Source organism: Saimiri boliviensis, chromosome 8, assembly GCF_048565385.1.
Source record: "Saimiri boliviensis isolate mSaiBol1 chromosome 8, mSaiBol1.pri, whole genome shotgun sequence".
In the NCBI taxonomy this organism is placed as follows: Eukaryota; Metazoa; Chordata; class Mammalia; order Primates; family Cebidae; genus Saimiri; species Saimiri boliviensis.
In genome coordinates this window covers 51,012,416-51,030,507 of record NC_133456.1, presented here as the reverse complement: position 1 = coordinate 51,030,507, position 18,092 = coordinate 51,012,416, and the positions used below count along the sequence as shown (strand labels likewise).

General features: G+C 40.7%; 1 protein-coding gene across 6 annotated transcripts in view; it reads left to right on the top strand.

Moving 5' to 3' along the window:
- The window catches only part of FHIT (fragile histidine triad diadenosine triphosphatase), a 1,474,674-nt gene that overhangs the window by 435,334 nt on the left and 1,021,248 nt on the right, over positions 1–18,092 (top strand). Inside the window, exon 4 of one of the 6 annotated variants that reach the window (XM_074404469.1) lies at positions 7,467–7,657. The exons of 4 other annotated variants lie outside the window; for them this stretch is intronic. The gene's annotated coding sequence lies outside the window, so the exon portion shown is untranslated. Of the gene's footprint in view, positions 1–7,466; positions 7,725–18,092 lie in introns of all 6 variants that reach the window. One more of the 6 variants, XM_074404468.1, reaches the window with a different exon arrangement.

Below are 18,092 nucleotides of genomic sequence, written 5' to 3'. Positions count from 1 at the left end.
CTCCGTCTCAAAAAAAAAAAGAAAAAAGAAAAAAAAAATGTTAACTTGCTGATGGGGTAGAGAAGGGTAAAGAAAAGAAACAGTTTAAAAGTGCCTGAGGAAGAACCTCATATTTTTATGCAAGTGGTTTCTCCACCAGGGACACAAGTTTAAGCTTAATTACTGTCCAATAGACTTACACCCCTTGGCCAGGGAATGGGAAGGCTGGGACAGCTTCGAGTAACTGGGAACCAGCCAGCAGGCTATGTGCGACCCTTGGGCCATGAGTCCCAGCCCTGGCATGGAGCGGGGAGCAGTGGGGAGCTGCTGCTTGCCAGTCCATCCCAAAAAAGGAAAGAAAAGGCCATGAGGATGAAAAGACTCAGAAGGGAGAGGGGAAAAGAATTCGTGGTTTGCATCTCACTTACTGCTTCTTGAGCCCCCACACTGGGCGCCAAAAATGTTGCAGGATTTTTCCTTGGTTCAGCTAAAGACAGGGTCCTTGTCCACCACGGCCATGAAAATTTGGGTTCACGGACCAATGGAGAGGGTGAGCAGGGTTTTACAGGGTGAAAAAGAGGAAAGGGAAAGAGGGAGTCTCTACAAGTCTTGAGTCCCTGAGGGAGTACTGCCTGCCCACAGCTTGAATCCCAGGTTCCACACAGGAAAAGTAAGGGTCAGACTCCTCCCTGCTGCAAACATTGTGAACTTTCTGAGGCTCCGCCCCAGTGCATAGGCCAGCTGGAGGTCTTCTGGGACCTCCTCTCACCTGGCTGTCTCAGAGGCAGGAGACCCAGGTGGCTGTCCCTGCTCCTTCAGTTTTTACCTGGTTTTTATAGAGATGTGAGTTTACCATCTGTACTGAGCTTTGGTTTCTTCCTTTATACCAGTGGGTATTCAAACTTTCCTTATTCAAAAGCCAGCATACACTCTGTTTATTTCAAATGGTGATCTTACTTAGATGTGTTTTAAAAAAAGAACACTATGAAAGGAGTTGCATTGGTTGAAACAATGTCATGAATTTGGTCTGCAGTGATACAGTTTGGAAACCACTACTCTATAAAGGTAGGCATAGTAATACAGTGGTTCCCCATTATCTGCTGTTTCAAAGTTTAGTTACCTGTGGTCAACCTAATCTAAAAATGTTAAATGGAAAATTCCAGAAATAAGCTTTGTAAGTTTTAACATGCATGCCATTCTGAGCAGCACAATAAATCTGAGCTGCCCTGCTCTGCCCTTCCCAGTGTATGAATCCTCCCTTTGTCTCTTGTATCTGTGATGTCAGTGCTGCTTGCCCGTCAGTCACTTGGTAGGTGAGCAGATCCACTGTTGTGTTATCACAGTGCTTATATTCAAGGAACCCTTATTTTACTTGCTAATGATTCTAAAGCACAAAAGTGGTGATAGTGGCATCTACTTTATTATTAGTTATTGTTGTTCATCTGTAACTGTTCCTAATTTATAAATTAAATTTTGGCTGGGCACAGTGGCTCACTTTGGGAGGCCAAGGTTGGTGGATTACCTGAGGTCAGGAGTTCAAGACCAGCCTGGTCAACATCTTGAAACCCCATCTCTACTAAAAACACAATATTTAGCCAGACATGATGGTGGGTGACTGTAATCCCAGCCGCTTGGGAGGCTGAGGCATGAACGTAGGAAGTGGAGGTTACAGTCAGCCGAGATGGTGCCACTCTACTCCAGCTTGAGCAACAAGAATGAAACTCCGTCTCAAAAAAAAAAAAAATTAACTTTTATCCTAAGTATGTATATATAGGGGAAAAAAAGCAGTATATGTAGGGTTTAGGACTATACACAATTTCAGGCGTCCACTGGGGTTCTTGAAACATATCATCTGTGCACAAGAGGGAACTACTATATCTGTTCTGCTCAGCTCTCAAGTCTGTTAAGCATCAAATGGAATAAGGCCTGTGAAACCGTTTTATAAAATTTACTTTGTTCTATTCATTACGATATCATCATGAAGATAATTTTGCTATTTTTGTATCTTCCTTAAGCTCATTCAACAAAGGTGTAACCCCAAATCCAGACTGAAAATTTTAAATTCTTAAAATGAGGAGTCCATCCAGTAGGAATGTTTTAATTCTATTGAATAACTGAGTTTAGAAACACTTGGAAAAATTCTAATCAAGAAGATGATTAAAGGCAAAATGATGGTGCAGCTTTATGAAAGAAGGTGATATTAAGCCAGAAATTGGACTGGTATTGTTTGGCATTAATTAAACTTATAATAAGTGATAATAATTCCCTTGTAGCTATAGTCTGGAAAACTGTAATCTAGTTCCCAAGGGAATAAACTATAAGGCAAAAGGGCAAATAGTTTAACAAAAGGGAATCAGATGATTATCTTGTAAGCTAGAAGAGCAATGATATTGTAGCTTAATTACATAGCTTGGTAGGAATCTCTAGTTACAACCAAAGTTTTTTTTGTTTTTAATAGATACGGAGTCTTGCTATGTTGCCCAGGCTGGAGCAGTGGCTATTCACAGGCATGATCCCACTACTGATCAGCACAAGAGTTTTGACGTGCTCTGTTTCCAACCTGGGCCGGTTCATCCCTCCTTAGGCAAGCTGGTGGTCCCCTGCTCCTGGGAGGTCACCAGATTGATGCTGAACTTAGTGCGGACACCTGATCAGCATAGCACACTACAGCCCAGAACTCCTGGGCTCAAGTGATCCTCCCACCTCAGCCTTGCGAGTAGCTGGGACTACAAGCACGTGCCACTGCACCTGGTACAACCAAAGTCTTAAAGTAGTTTTCTGGTCATTTGCAAGATACCGGAATGGTTTAACTTATGAGAAAAGAGAAGACACAGAAAAAAACAGAAATTCTGTAATGGCTCATAAATTGTTGCTAGGGAAAACACCAGGGAAAATGATTTAATATTGTGATTTTAAAGACTAATGGAATGAACAAGGAATGTTTCATTAGTGATCAAGAAAATTGCAATAACAGGTATCAGATACCCATATGATCATGGAGATGAAGTCCAGAGAGAGGTTTGGGCTTAACCGGATACAGAGCTAGAGGGTACACTAATAAATAGATATTCTGGGTTTTGACCTTGGGATAATTGTAGGGTTTTAATTGTCTTGACGTGTCTTTGATTTTGACCATGACAGTGCAGATTGTAACCCGTAAACTGTATCTTTTGCCTAGAATATTTGAGTAAAGTCTGACTCTTTGCAGCCTTGAAATTCTGTGACCACCCAATGGGTTCTTCCTACCTGCTGCACAAACAGAGATCATGGAATTGCAGTAAAGAAAGAGTTTAATTGACAGGCCAACCACACCTTGCCAGAGATGGAGTTATTACTCAAATCAATCTCTTGGAAGGCTTGTAGGGTAGGGGCCTTTCAAAGTAGTTTGGGGAAAAGGGTAGAGGTGGCTATGCAATGGGGGGTTGCTGCTGATTGGCTGGGTTGGAGATTTAATCATAAGGAGTTGAAGCTGTCCTCCCTGACTGAGTTACTTCTGGGAAGGTCCAGAGGAGCCATCAGTTGGTGGATCCAAGTAGAGCCATGGGTGCCAGACATGAAAAAAACCTAGAACAATATCTCAGAAGGTCAATTTACAATAGTGATGTTATCTGCAGGGGTAATTGGGGAAATTGCAAATCTTGTGATCCGCAGAATAACGTCAGGCAATGGTTTATATCTATACCTTAGCAGCATCCAGGCTTCTCTCCTTCCCTTAGGTGGTCCCTCATTAGCTTTACAAAGGCAGTTGAGTTTGGGGGAAGGGTTATTATCATTTAAAATGTAAAGTAAATGTCTCCAAAAGCTAGCCTGGCAGCTTGAAGGCTAAAGGCAAGAGACAGCTAGGTCAGATCTCCCCCACTGTCATAATTTTCTCACTGATAAAATTCTTGCAATGGTGGTTTCAATTCCCTTATTTTTCCATGACACCACATAGGTAGCTTGATATTCTTATTCTGGTTAGTAAGTTTACCTATTCAGATTTTGATTATGCCTCTATGACATCACAAATCTATATATATATAGATGAGAAGTGGACAGTCTACTTAATCTATCATCTGGATGTTTAATTTCCATCTCAGTGATAATCTGGACGCTTCTGTGTATCAGACTATTAATCAAAGTCCTGTGGAAGCATCATGGGGGCAAAACCATTACAAGTTTCAACTGTAACTTTCTTTTTCTTCTGAAGAATGTAGCTTCCAGGCCACAGATAGTCATGGGAGAGTCTAGACATATTTATTGGTTCAGCTTTAGTTTATAGCAGAAATCTTGGTCAGTCATTGTACACCAACTTTGCTTTTCTCTTTTCAGCACTTTTAAGAATCTGTCAGCAGTGCCAGTGCTAATCTGCTCTTGCCTGGATTGGGCACTCCTCTGAGTTTCCTGCAGAAAAGAGCCAAAACTGTGTCTGTAGATTTTCAGCTTGATGACATCTTGGCTTAATAAAAATTCTTGAAGAAGCGAATGTGAATTTTTTTAAATTTCCAGGCTGGTAAAAATGAACAATTTTGCATAAGAAATAAATCCTTAGCATTAAGATAAATGAGAAGCACTACTGATGTGAAACTAAGTTTGCTTTGACATAGATAAGGGGGCTAAGTAGGGTTCTATGGGAATTCACACACTGGATCTAAATCTCTTTTTTAATTACTGCATCAAGAAATGTGCTTTTTTTCCCTCTCCTGTATGATGACTATTTAAATACTTTCCTGTAGCACTTTTCAAATGACCATATTCAGTGATCTAGCTAGCCCTGTGCTCTTCAACTGGAAGCCTGACAAGGCACTGAGAAGCCCCTCTCAGGGGTTAGGTCGTGGAGGCCCCTACAACATGACCCAGTTACACAGTCACTGATCAACATGGGGAACGGGATAATTCCTGGCATTCTTGCCTGCTTTAACATGCAGACCACTCAGTTCCTGTTTTGAAATTACTATGACAGATTGTTAACACTTTGGAGGAGTTTTCAGAAAGACAGCATTGATATGCAAAGTGTAACCCAAAAAAGCAGACAAAATGATTGTTGAACAGTGAGATAGAGGGAGAGAGATAAATATTACATTCAAAGCATTGGTGTGTCTAGGGATGTGCTTCCAAGTTGAAAGATAGATGAAGAGCTAGGCTTTTGACTTAGCCAAAGATGTTGCCATGTTCACTGACAGAAAAGAATATTTCATACAATAAACAGGCTAGCCTTAGGCTAAGAAAAGGAAGATTGAGTTGGAAAAGGAATGCAGGTGGGATTCTGGAAATAGGATTCAGTTTCATTCACTGCTTATGGCTTAGAGGTAAAGAAGTAGGTTGCAGATTCCACTGAAAACATATTGCTAGAGTTTCCTGAGAGGAAACTGTTAGATTGTGAATGGTTAAAACAATCTTTGCCTGGATATTGGAAGTGGGAAAAAGATAATAGGGTTAGGAGCATTAGTTGCAAACAATAGAACAGACTCTAATTTAAATAGAGAAGAAATTTATTAAAGGATATGGGGCATTTCAAAGAATCATTGGTAGTCCCAGAGAAATAGGCTTGAGGCTAAGCTTTTGGGAACAATGCCCAAAACCTTGTTGTAGAACTGGCCTGGTGAGAAAACAGCTATTGACATGCTGTTGACTGCAGAACATTTTCTTAGAACTGGGCTCATGAGGGAATTGTCACCATTTACTCGCTGGATACCACAATCTTTTCTTGACTATAACATCTAGGTTGCCAAGGATTTAATTTTGTGGCAGTTTCTCCTGACATCCCCAAATCTGGATACCTTTCCCACTTCCTATACTGGAAAAATGAATGTCCACACATAGCCTGTTTTTCCTCATTGTTCACTTCGATACTGAAGTCTTGTGTGGCCTGAGAAGTGGATGGTAGACTGCATACTGCTCCTTAGCTGCAAAGGAGACTGAGGATGTGAGTTTTCTGAAATTTCCTTTGAAAACCGTTATAATAAGTAAGAATATCCAGAGGATATTGGGCAGCCATGCAAGACACATTTCACTCTGATCCCTTTCTTGGTACCAAATATCTATAATACTCTTTTTTTCCATGTTTCAACTTTCAAGTTATAATATCTTGCTCTGATTTAACATACTGCAACTTTCCATTGAACAAACAGTCCATCAATAATCCCTTCTAGGACACCCTCAATGCTTCTCCTCATTTGGGGTTGTTGGAGTCTAACCCATTACCATGGCACCCAGCAGTAGCAGGAATACTTCAGAGGATTTACCTGCATGCTACATATTCTCTTCATGGCCTCCATTGCTGAGCAGAGACCCCATTTCCTGACAATCAAGAATAATGACTCCTGCTGACACAATAACTCCCCTTTTACTCAGTTTGAGTGGGGTATGAGGTGTCCAGAATGTCCACCAGACAGATTCAGCTTCCAATTCCATAGAAACACTGTTGCCTCTACTAAAGCAAGCTAAATATGGCCCCAAAAGGACTCTCTTCTATATTTGAGTCCTTGTGGATGAACTGTAATCTAGCTTAATAGACAAAATTGAAAATCTAACTTCATAGTATGCATCTGTAACAATAGCTGAGTGTTGACCAATCCCGGCAGCCATACTTCAACCATGCATAGACTGCTAAATGTTCAAACTGTGTTCAAGTAAGGCAAACACTGAGCTGTAACCAGTCTCACTGTTTCTGTACCTCAATTCTGATTCCTGTACATCACTTTACCTTTTTTGGTCTATAAGTTTGTTCTGAACACGAGGCACCCGGAGTCTCTGTGAATCTGCTGTGGTTCTGAGGGCTGCCCAATTTGCGAATCGTTCATTGCTCAATTAAAGTCCTTTAAATTTAATCTGGCTGAAGTTTTTCTTTTATCACATCTGTTGTTTTAAGCTAATGATAGAATTTCTGTTAACATTTGTAGGCTCATCTCAAGATGTAAGTTTTGCAAGGCAAACGGGTCAGTGATCAGTTAGATGTGGGAAAAGGTGGAGTAAAGATATCAAGTTTATATAATTTAGCATTAGGATGAGCATGAAAAATTTCCAAAAGGAGACTGACCATGCCACATTTCAAAACGTATTTGGGCCATGGATTGTTTTTACAAGGGTCACTTTCCTTCTAAGGAATACAATTTTAGAAACACTGCACTAAACTGTGACTCCTTCAGGGATAAGGATCTTGTCTTAATTATCTCTGTGTTCCTACTACCTAGCCCAGTACCTGGCATATACTAACATGTGTTGACTTGATCAAAGTGATGTGGGGAGAAAGATGTGTTTTCAACTTTAGTTTCTATCATTATCTCAATGTTGTAGGAAGACCATGATCTCTGGAGGTAGATGTGGCCTTGAGACTCCTCTACCATTTGAAAAGCCTCCTATGTTAAAGTGCTAACTTCTGGTTGTTTTTTTTTTTTTTTTTTTTTTTTTTCTGAGACAACAGAATTCTTAAGGAAAAAAATCTGTTGAGGTGTTATAGGAGAAAATTAGTCAAGTATGGATATTCACGATCTTCACTATTTTTCTAGCTTCTATACAAGAAGAATTTGAGCTCCCTGGGTAAACTCCCAGGTTCTCCCCAAAGAAAACAGAAATCAAAGTAAAGAAATGAAGAGGCTGTGTTGAAGTACATAATCAAGAGTGGAGAGATGAAGAAAGAGAGCAGGACAGGCTGCCCAGATCGGGCGCTGGAGCCACTGGAGACGGACGGAAAGTACTCGTGAGTCAGCTCTCAACCACATGAAGAATTTTCAGAAAGGCAACAATGAGGAGATAATAATTTTATGGTATTCTTAATGCATTAAGAATAGACCTTTCCTTTTTATAATTTTTTATGTGTCCAAGTGTATTAGTCAGGGTTCTCCAGAGGGACAGAAGTTGTAGGATATGTGTATGTGTATATATAAGGGAGTTTATTATGAAGAGTTGGCTCACAGCATTACGAGGTAAAGTCCTAGGATAGGCCATGTGCAAACAGAGAAAGAGAGAAGCTGGTAGTGGCTCCGTTTGAAAGTCTCAAGCCAGGGACGCTGACAGTGCAGGCTACAGACTGTGGCCAGAGTCTCAAGCCACTGGAGTCTGATGTCCAAGAATGGGAGGGATGGGAAGAAGAATCCAGTGTAGGAGAAAGAAGGCATCCAGAAGACACAGCAAGCCAGCTTATCCCACCTTCTTCCACCTGCTTTTTTCTACCTGCACTGGTAGCCGATTGGATGGTGCCCACTACACTGAGGGTGGGTCTTTCTCTCCAGTCCATTGACTCAAATGTCATTCTCCTCTGGCAGCACCCTCACAGACACACCCAGAAACAATATTCCACCAGCTATCAAGGCATGCTTCAATCCAATATAGTTGAAACCTAATATTAACCATCACACCAAGTAAACCTGTAAAGAACTTCCTAGGTCCCTGATTACATTTCTCTCTGTGACAAGGTACCATGACTAGATCATACGGATCCTCAAGAATTTTAGTGAAAGTATATTTGATTCACCTTTTTTTTTCAGGCTTTCTCCCAAACTTTACCTGTTATTGTCACACCCCAGCCAACATTGGTGGGCCCTCAATCATTTTAGATGAAATGCATCTTTCTGTTTTAAGCATTGATACTCACCTTTGTTTGAAAGAAAGCTTGGTTCACATTTTGAACATCTGTGATTCTGTGGCAAATTCCCTTTTGAGAAGGTCCAGTCTCTTGGTGTCTAAACTTTCTGAACTTCCTTTTGCTAATATAGCAGAAAAGACACTTGAGATCTCCTCATGATTTCCAAGGTAACATCATTCTAGGAGGTATCACTTTTAGTGCTGCCCCTTACTTGATGAGAGGTCACTGGTGCTGGTTTTGACAGCATGTTTAGAAGCCTTTTTGTTTCAATTTCCTGGGAGCTGCCACGCCCAGTGCCAGTCTTTTGACTTTGAGCTTCAAATCTTGTGGTTCCTCTTTTTGGCTTATGACATCCACTCATCTAACCAGCTGAGAGAAGAGACATTAAGATCTGTTTCGCTGAGACCAGTGCCATTGAGGCAAATATCTTGATGGCTTGCCTAGCTTATGAAAGGCACATGCTTCCATCTGAAAAATCCTGGTTTCAATGCAAAATAGACAATGCAATATACTACCTCTATTCGTACTTTCTTTGGTTTCAGGTTATGAATATGATCTTTATATATATATATATATATATGTTATTTATAAAACATGTATTTGTATATTTATATGTTAATTATATGTAATTAAATTAATTATGTTATATATTAACATATATTAATATATCAATAATCTCATCCTAGGTTTTTATCTTAATACCCCCTTGCTCTTTACTTCTCATAAATGTCTTGCAGAGTGAGTCAAAATATGCATTTGTTATTTCTAAAGAATGAAATTGAGTATCCTGAGATTTATAAATAGAAAGTTACAGAAGGGTTAAGGTGAAACTGTCCTTCATGTTTTTTCCTGGGCATTCCTCTTGGCTACTCCAGGTTTGCATTGTCACCGCTTAGTAGCAATGAATGTTAAATGAGCTTTTGCCCTACAGTCCACTGTTCCATTGTTAATGCAGTCCATCCACCTCCCCACCTTCCCATCCACCTACAACTGAGGAAATCCTGTTTCATGATGAAATTGACCCTTTGGGCTTTGTTTCTGAAAGCGAGCCTGGGAGTTTTCTGCATCCTTGACTGGACTATTATAAAACCATTTCGGCAGATGCAATTACAGTGTGTCTAGTATATGTGTGTGCATGTGTGTGTGTGTGTGTGCATTTTCCAACCCAGAAAGGACAGTTTTACCCTGAGGAATTGATAGCATGCCCCATCAACTCCAAGCCCCTCAGGAACGGTGGGAGTGACAGGCGAGGGAGCACTACATAATGGAAAATGTACCACGTTAGGTTTTTCCAATCCCCTTTTTACTGCTCATTTGCTGTGTGACCTTGAGCAACTTAGTTAACCTCTCTAGGGCTCAGTTCTTTCACCTGTAAAATGGAGTTAATAATACCTGCCCCTCTTAACTCAGCGGGCTATAGGGAAAACAAAATGAGACCATGGATGTATGGGCAGTTTGAAACAAATGAGCCCAGCTTTTTACAGATAAACTTCAGGGTGCCTGACAGAAGGGATGTCTTTATCTGAAGTAAAAAGCAGTGTTAGCCAGAGTAGCTGATAGGAAACAGTCTTACACTTCATTTCAAATTAAAATGTTATCCTGCACAAGAGAGCTAACAGCCTTGTGATATGAGAATCTCATTTTGTGTATATGCTGAGCAATGCGTGTATACAATTTTTCCTGATGTAAAGGTTACTTGATCACACTCCAAGTTTGTAGTAGCAAATACATTATTAAAGAACACAGCTCATCGCCATGTGTTGATGGGTACATACATGGGCTTTAGAATAATTCAGATCTGGGTTTGAACCCTGGATTTGCCACTTGCTAGCTATGTGTCCTGGGACAAGTTTTCACCCATATGCAAAGTGGGCGCCAATATAGTACCTACCATCACAGGGTACAGTTAATGCATTGAATTGCTTCACATGTTGCCTGCTACATAGTAGCTCAATAAATGCTAGGTATTAGTAGGTGTCAGTAGCTATGAGATGGAGGTGGTTGAGTGTTTTCCTCATGTGTTTTTGACCTTTCAAATGATCTGTAATAACTTTTTATGGTCAGATTTAAATAATATTATTATTTTAAGTGAATGCAATCGTAATTGGCATAGTGAGCCCATCGTGACACGTGACAGTGATTCCTATCATTTCAAATGGGCTTTGTAACTTAACACAGCATAGCACTTTTACACATTCTGTCTCATGTATAAGCAAACAAGCCTATGGAGTCAGGAATACTCATATTCCTATTTTGCGGATCTGGAGACTGAGGGTCCCAAAGACGCCTGCACTTATGAAGTGGTAGATCTTGTGAAGATCTTATGAAGCTTATGAAGTGGTAAATCTCAGATCTGTGAGAGAGAACTGCAGTTTTGGGAACAGAAACCTAGTTGGAACGGTGTAGTACTATAGCAGTCAGGGTTTTCCAGAGAGAGGGAGGATTGGTTTTAAGGCATTCACTCACATTATTATAGAGGCTGAGAAGTCCAAAAATCTGCAGGGTAGGCCAACAGAATAAATACCCAAGGAATAGTTGATACTGCAGCTCAAGTCCAAAAGCAGTCTGCTAGCAAAATTCCCTCTTCCCTGGGGGAGGGTACTCTTTTTTTTGGGGGGACTGTGAACTGATGGGATGAGGCTCTCTCACAGTATGGAGGGTAATCTGCTTTACTCAGAGTCTACTGATTTAATGGTGAATCTCGTCTAAAAATTACCTTCACAGTAACATCCAGACATGTTTGAACAAGTATCTGGATACCATGACAGCTGAAATTAACCATCACATACTACTAGACAAAGGAGAGGTTTATTGTCCCAAGATGCCTCAAGGAGTTTAAAGTGTCACCAGGACCCAGCTCCTTTTATTTTATTTTTTTGCTTGGTTATGCCTTGCCGTGGGACTTTTGTCCTCATAGGCTACAAACTGGCTGCTCCATCCCTGGGAATCACAGGCATATCACAGGCAGAAGAAAGAGGGATGGGTCATGGACAAAAGGCAAGCGCTAACAAATTGTGTTATCTGAGTCTTCGCTTTTCACCAGACTCTCTTGGAAGTCCTGCCTGTCACATTCTTGCTGATCTTATTGATCAGCCAATATCTTTTTGATCACTCCTAGATGCAAGGGAGGTTAAGAAGCTGATTATTTTTTATCTAAGCTACTCCAAAAAAAAAAAAAAAAAACGAAAAGAAAAGAAAAATAAATAAATAAATAAAAGAAGGAGAGAAAGAAAAAATCAGAGCAGGAAGGGGAGAATAATTGGGTAGGCAGGTGGCAGCATCACCCATACCAGGTGTTTTGATGCTACATCATTTGTGTTTTGCACCACACCAAATTGCTTACCATATAATACTAGGAGGTGTCTATCCTTGATTGGACCGTCCTTTGTGTTATTACTGAGGTCTCTTTGGATATATGAATTGAATCCAGGATCAAAATGAAACCACTTGTGATTTAATGGAAACCCGTAGCAAACGAAGGAGAAATTTGCTAGATACTACTTTTTCTTTTCTGACTCCTTATGGCCTAAGTAGAGAAACTTTTCATTTTAAGCTGATGGGAGAAGCAAAAAATGAAAATAAGGATGAGGTGTGAGGGGAGGGAGCAGGCATTAGTAAATGTTTGTATAGCTGATATATTATATGGGCCAATTGATTTTTCAAAACTCGTTTGAATTATTTAATATGTTCTGGCTACAGGGCACAAAGCAGTCTGTCTCACTGTCATTGTCACGGTTCATGTTTAAAGCTGAAAGGAAGACATCCTGTAGCATTGGTCTTTTGTGATGCCTAGGAATGAATAAAAAAAGAAATGGAAGAAAATACTATCAGTTTGTTTTAGAACATCTATGTTGATAATTGCTTGATTTTGTTCCTTTTTGAAATCGGACTTTCAAAAGGTCTCCTTTATATTTGCAAGTAAATATTTCAAAAGCCATTTAGTGAAAACTCATTTGGAATGTAAATAGAGACCATGTGTCACATTATTGAAATGTGATCAGAACGGTGTCTGTTTTTAAATTTTGCTCATGAAGAGCAACATAAAGAAAGAAATAATTTTTTATCTGTTGCTCTCTCTGAGACATGGGTGTGCTCATACACACATTGACTCATACATCTGCAGCACCAGATTCTGTCTCTTTGTTATCTTGCATACATTTCGTATTCCTTTCTTTATATCACTGTGTAACTACTTTGTTGTATAATTTCCATGTAGCTCTTCTGGAATTTTTGCAATTCTAATTCTTGCCGGTTATTGCATTACAAAAGTGTAGCAGGAAAGTGTGTTTGCATGGCAGGACATTTTATATTTTAATGTCAGGGGTCATTAGTCTTTCCCCCCACCCTCTTCTGGTTATATCTAGGAGCTGAGCCTTTATGTACGAGGGATAATTTATAAGAAAGCTATTACAAGTAGAGTTTCAGATTTATTTTTCACATCCTCAGAGCCCAACAGGCTAAATGAGAAAGAGTCTAAAATAAAGATCATTTCCATATATTTGAATGTTGTTGTGATGGTTGCACCCTCAAGTCTGTAGGGGACAGTGGGGTACTCACTTTCACTTAAGTTCACTTCACTTTCATTCCTAGCAACTGCCATGTACATTCTCCCTAGCCAGAATGGAATGAAGATCTCTTACGGTAGCTTGAGAACACCACTAAATGCAACATTTAGAACTTCCTCATAATTTCAGGTTGCCATGTCTTCCATATTTTCCTTACTTGAGTATCTTGCTTTTTTCTTTCTAGCTTAGATTAATATTACTATCTTTCATTAATATTGGGAGGATTTGTGGGTTCACATGAAAGGCAGTTAGAGCCCAACACACTGCTCAGCAAGCCTACTACATGACCCTAATCCATCCACTTGCCCTGGATGACTATTTCCCACTCTTTTTTTCTCAGATTTCTGATAGCTCCTTTCTGCTGGTGCTGCTCTGTGGATGCCCTTACTTCCTGTTTTACTGAACAGAGCTGAGTCACGAGGAAACCTCCACATGCTCTCACTAGCCTACCTGCTCCTAGACCATGTATTCTCTGAACTGTTCTGCTTCCACCCACAGCCTTCATGGTGCCCTGAACCTCAACACTTGCCCACTAAAACGCTTGGCTTCTGCAATGATCTGTTCTCTCCTGCATCCTCTGAGTTCCTCTCTCTGCTAGACAATTCTGAGAGGATACGAAGATGCTGTAGTATCTCTAAACTAAAGAGATGAAAGAAAGAAAAGAAAAGGGATAAGGAACAAAGGTAAGAAGGAGAAAGAAAGGGAAAGAAAAAGAAAGAGATGAAGAAAAGAAATAAAGAGAGTAAGAGGTAAAAAAGAAAGAAAGATGACCTAAGGAAAAAAAGGAAGAAGGAAAAGAAGGAAGAAAGGCAGTCAGGCAGGAAAAAAGGAAAGCAGGAAGGAAAGAAGAAGGGAGGGAAAAGAAAGAAGCCTGCATAATACATTCCAGCTCCCACATTTCTCTACTTCCCATTTACAGCAAAGAACATTGGGAGAGTTACCTGCACATGTGCTCCCCATCCGACTTTCATCCCCCCCACTTCTCAGAATGCTCTTGCCTGGGTTATCCATGGCCCCTTGGTTGCCAAACCCATTGTTCTACTCACTTCTATTCTTACTTGATCTGTCAGCAGTACACGATACAGTTGATCACTCCCTCCTTTGTGACATACTTTTCTCTCAGTTGGCTTTGGGGATACCATGCCCTCTTGGTTTCCCCTCTTACCCCACTGGCCTTTTGGGTCTCCTTTGCTGTTCATCATCCTCTTTCCGATCTGTCAATCTGTAATGACTCAGGGCTCCATCCCTAAAAACTTGTCTTTTTATGCCTCCCCACTTCCTAGAAAATCCTAGAAAATCACTGTCAAGGATAGATACTGGTGTTTTCTAAATCTCTATCTTTAGTTTAGACCTCTTCTTTCAACTCTAGACTTAAGTTATCCATCCGATGCCTACTCATCTTCCTTTGGATAGTTAAAGGACATATCAAATATAAATGCTACCACCCTGATCTAAGCCACCATCTTTGCTGTAGGCTTTTGCGTAAGTGTTCTCCATTTCTATCCTTGTCACCTTATTTGCGATACAGTACCCAGAATGGTCCTCTTGAACCTAAATCAATTCCTATCACTAGTCTATTTGAAATTCTAAAAGCTTATTGGTTCAACATAGAAGCCAAAGTTCTTGAGGCTATTAATCTTGTCCCTCCTGTCTCCCTGATTGCATAGGCTGCTAATGTCCTTCTTCCTCTGCTCCAGCTGCACTGGCCTTTTACTGGTTCTCGAAAGAGCCACTCACACCTTGGCATCTCATGATTTCAACCCCCGGAACATGCTTGCCCTGGACATTGCCATTGCTTGCTTCATCTTTTCCTTTAGATCTCTGCTAAGTATCACCTTTTAAGAAAGGCCTGCTCTCTCTTTTGACTTGTTTATTTGCTGATTCTCCCCTAGAATGTAAGCTCCAGGAGAGTAGGCATTTTGTTTTGATCTCTTCTCTATGTCTAGTTCATAAAATAGTGCCTTGCAAGTAGCAGGCACTCAACAAACATTGATTGAATAAATGAAACATGGAATGAGAAATATAAGTCTAAATTTTTAAGCAGCAGCTCTTGTAATTGGCCTGAAATCAAATATTGACGACCACTGATGTTTATTTTATTTTCTGAATTCACACACCCATGATTTTGGCATTTTGCCTCTTTGGTGAATTTGTTGCTTCTCCTAAAAAGGTAAAAGGTTGTAAGATTTCTTGATAACCTTTTGAGTTATATGAACTCAAGCTAAACAGAATGCTAATCAAGGATCACAGTAACTGAACTTGTCACAATAGTATCTTGCCTCTGTCTTCCTGTATCAGGCAGTCCCACAGGAAACAGTTGGTACCCACACATTGGGTAATTTGACTAGGATTTAACAAAAGTAACATTTTCAAACCACAAGGCAGAGTTCAGTACCCTGGGTCTAGCAGCAGCGTGTTCTGATGCTACCCAACACCTGAAGGGTAAAAGGGAGGGAAGGGGCCAGGAAAGGGAAGGTAATTGGAACTTGAGGGAGAGTTGTGTGAGAGGCCCCTTGGCAGAGGCCACCTGCAGGACCAGCAGCCCCGGGTGGAGAGATACAACCAAACTGTGAGAAACTCTGTTCGGAGGTAAGAAGGTGTGGAGGGAATAATATCCTAAGTTCTTTCTCCTTCCTTCTTCTTGTCTCTGGCTGGGGTTTCCCATTGCCCGAGCTAACTGGAAGCCAGAGAGCCCTGGGCTGTACTCCATGTAAGCCAGCTTTTGAGGCAGGTAACAGGTGAGCAGAAAGTGGAGGGCAGATCCAGAAGGTAATGGCAGATATCCAGCAGGACTTCCAAGTGCTATCTTCCAAACTCCAGACTAGTCTTTGACTTCTATGCAAGTCTCTTCTCATCCATCCATTCTTCACATGGCAGCCAAAATAAAACCACCAATTTGTTCACGTTGGTCCCTTGTTGAAGACCAAATCCTTCCACAGCTTTCTATTGTGCTTACAATTAAATCCAAACCCACTCTACTGTTATACGAGACCCATGAGGGGCTGGCTGGTTCCTACCCACCTCTTCCCTGAAGCTTATACTACACACGATCACCCTGGTCGCTGCACCAACTCACAGTGGCTGCCACTTCCCAGAATGAGCTCAGCTCATTGTTCTCACCGGCTCTTACCATGCTCCTGTCTGTCTGCCTGCAATACCCTTTCCTCAACCTTCATCATGCTTGACTTCTCATTTAGACACCATCACCTAAGGAGGCCCTCCCTGTCCTCTGTGTCTAAAGGAAGTTTTCCATTCATTCTCTATCAGAAAATAACTCCTTTGCAGTATTTATCACAAACCATAGATGGCTTCTCCTTCTCTCTCTGTCTCTCTCCATTGCTTTGTTCAATCTGAACTGTAAACAAAACAAAGTAAGTTTCTTCCAGGCATGGGCCTTCTTTGTCTCACTCACTCTGTGATCCTCAGACTTCAGAACAATGTCAGGCCTAGGTGGTTTCTTGATAAATATTGGGTGATTGAGTAAACAAACATTATTTTCAGTGAAAACATCTTCCCATTTTATACAGTAGTGAAAAAAACAGCTTACTTGAAGGCTATCTTGAATTTATCTAAGTTTCTATCTCTCTAGTATTTGGGAGATCTCAAATATATTAACAATACATATTTAAAGTATACTTACTAATGACAGGGCTGATTTTCTACAGCTCTGGCTGATTGTGTGTGTGTGTGTGTGTGTGTGTGTGTGAGTGGTTTTGTCTGCCTTTAACAAAAATTAAGCTAACAAATGAACAATGTCCTTTCCCTAGTCCATAGTTTCACAGCAGAGCTAATTACATGCAGCTGACTTTTTGGGTGACTTATTGGAAGTCGGTGTTGTGTGGTCACAAGGTTTGTGCCATACAGGCAGAAAGACCTGGCCAAACTCCAGTTAAGCCACTAATTCGCTGGGTAAGACTGTGACAAGTTATTCAGACTTTGTTTCTCATTTTCCTCCTCTGTAAAAGCAAGGATAACGTGGCCTAATTCCTGGAGTTGTTTTAGGATCACCGGTGATAACGTAGATCTTCTCTTTCCTTTGTGTCTGTCACTTTCTTCAATACAAAAATCTGCTCAAATCTTCCTTTTGTCCTCTCCGGCTGCTTCTCCATCAATACTCTCTCCTCAGCCCACGTTTTATTAGTCTTTGGATCTCATGTCCATATTCTGGATATTGGCAATCTTTCTGGAAGGCTTTCCTGCCCACACTTCCCTTTATAAAGTTGAACTCGCTCTCTGATGGAAGCAGCCTGGAGCTTGATCATGCCCATGACGAATTGCAGACCCATCAGGCTTTTCGTTCGGCATCGTATTTGCCAAACAAATGTAGACAGCACTTTATGCAGTGAAGCACTTTGTTAGTACTTTGAGCCTCTAAGGGACAATTTGAATTGGAAAAAAAAAGACATTGCAACCTTGTACAATACTCACCCCATTACACAAGAAAAACCAAATAAGTTTATCTGACAAAAAGGTAAGAGTATGTGTTTGATAAAAGAATCTCAAGCCACAGGGTGTTCTCTCTACAGAGAACCAAGATGCATTGAAGTTTTTTTGTCTTTTGTTTATTTCTTTTCAGTGAAATTTAACTAACACAATTTGACTGCATTCTCTGTGCCAGGTATTTTCTTTATTCTCATTCTCTCTCTCTCTCTTTTTTTTTTTTTTTTTTGGGACAGAGTCTCACTTTGTTACTCAGGTTGGAATGCGGTGGTACAATCTCGGCTCATTGCAACCTCCGCCTCCTGGGTTCAAGTGATTCTCCTGCCTCAGCCTCCCGAATAGCTAGGATTACAGGCATGTGCCACCATGCCTGGCTAATTTATATGTTTTTAGTAGTGTCAAGGTTTCACCATTTGATGAGGCTGGTCTCAAACTCCTGACCTTGTGATCTGCCTGCCTTGGCCTCCCAAAGGGCTGGGATTACGGGTGTGAGCCACACCCTGCCTTCTTTATCCTTTTAGATGAATTTGAAACAGTGAAGATTA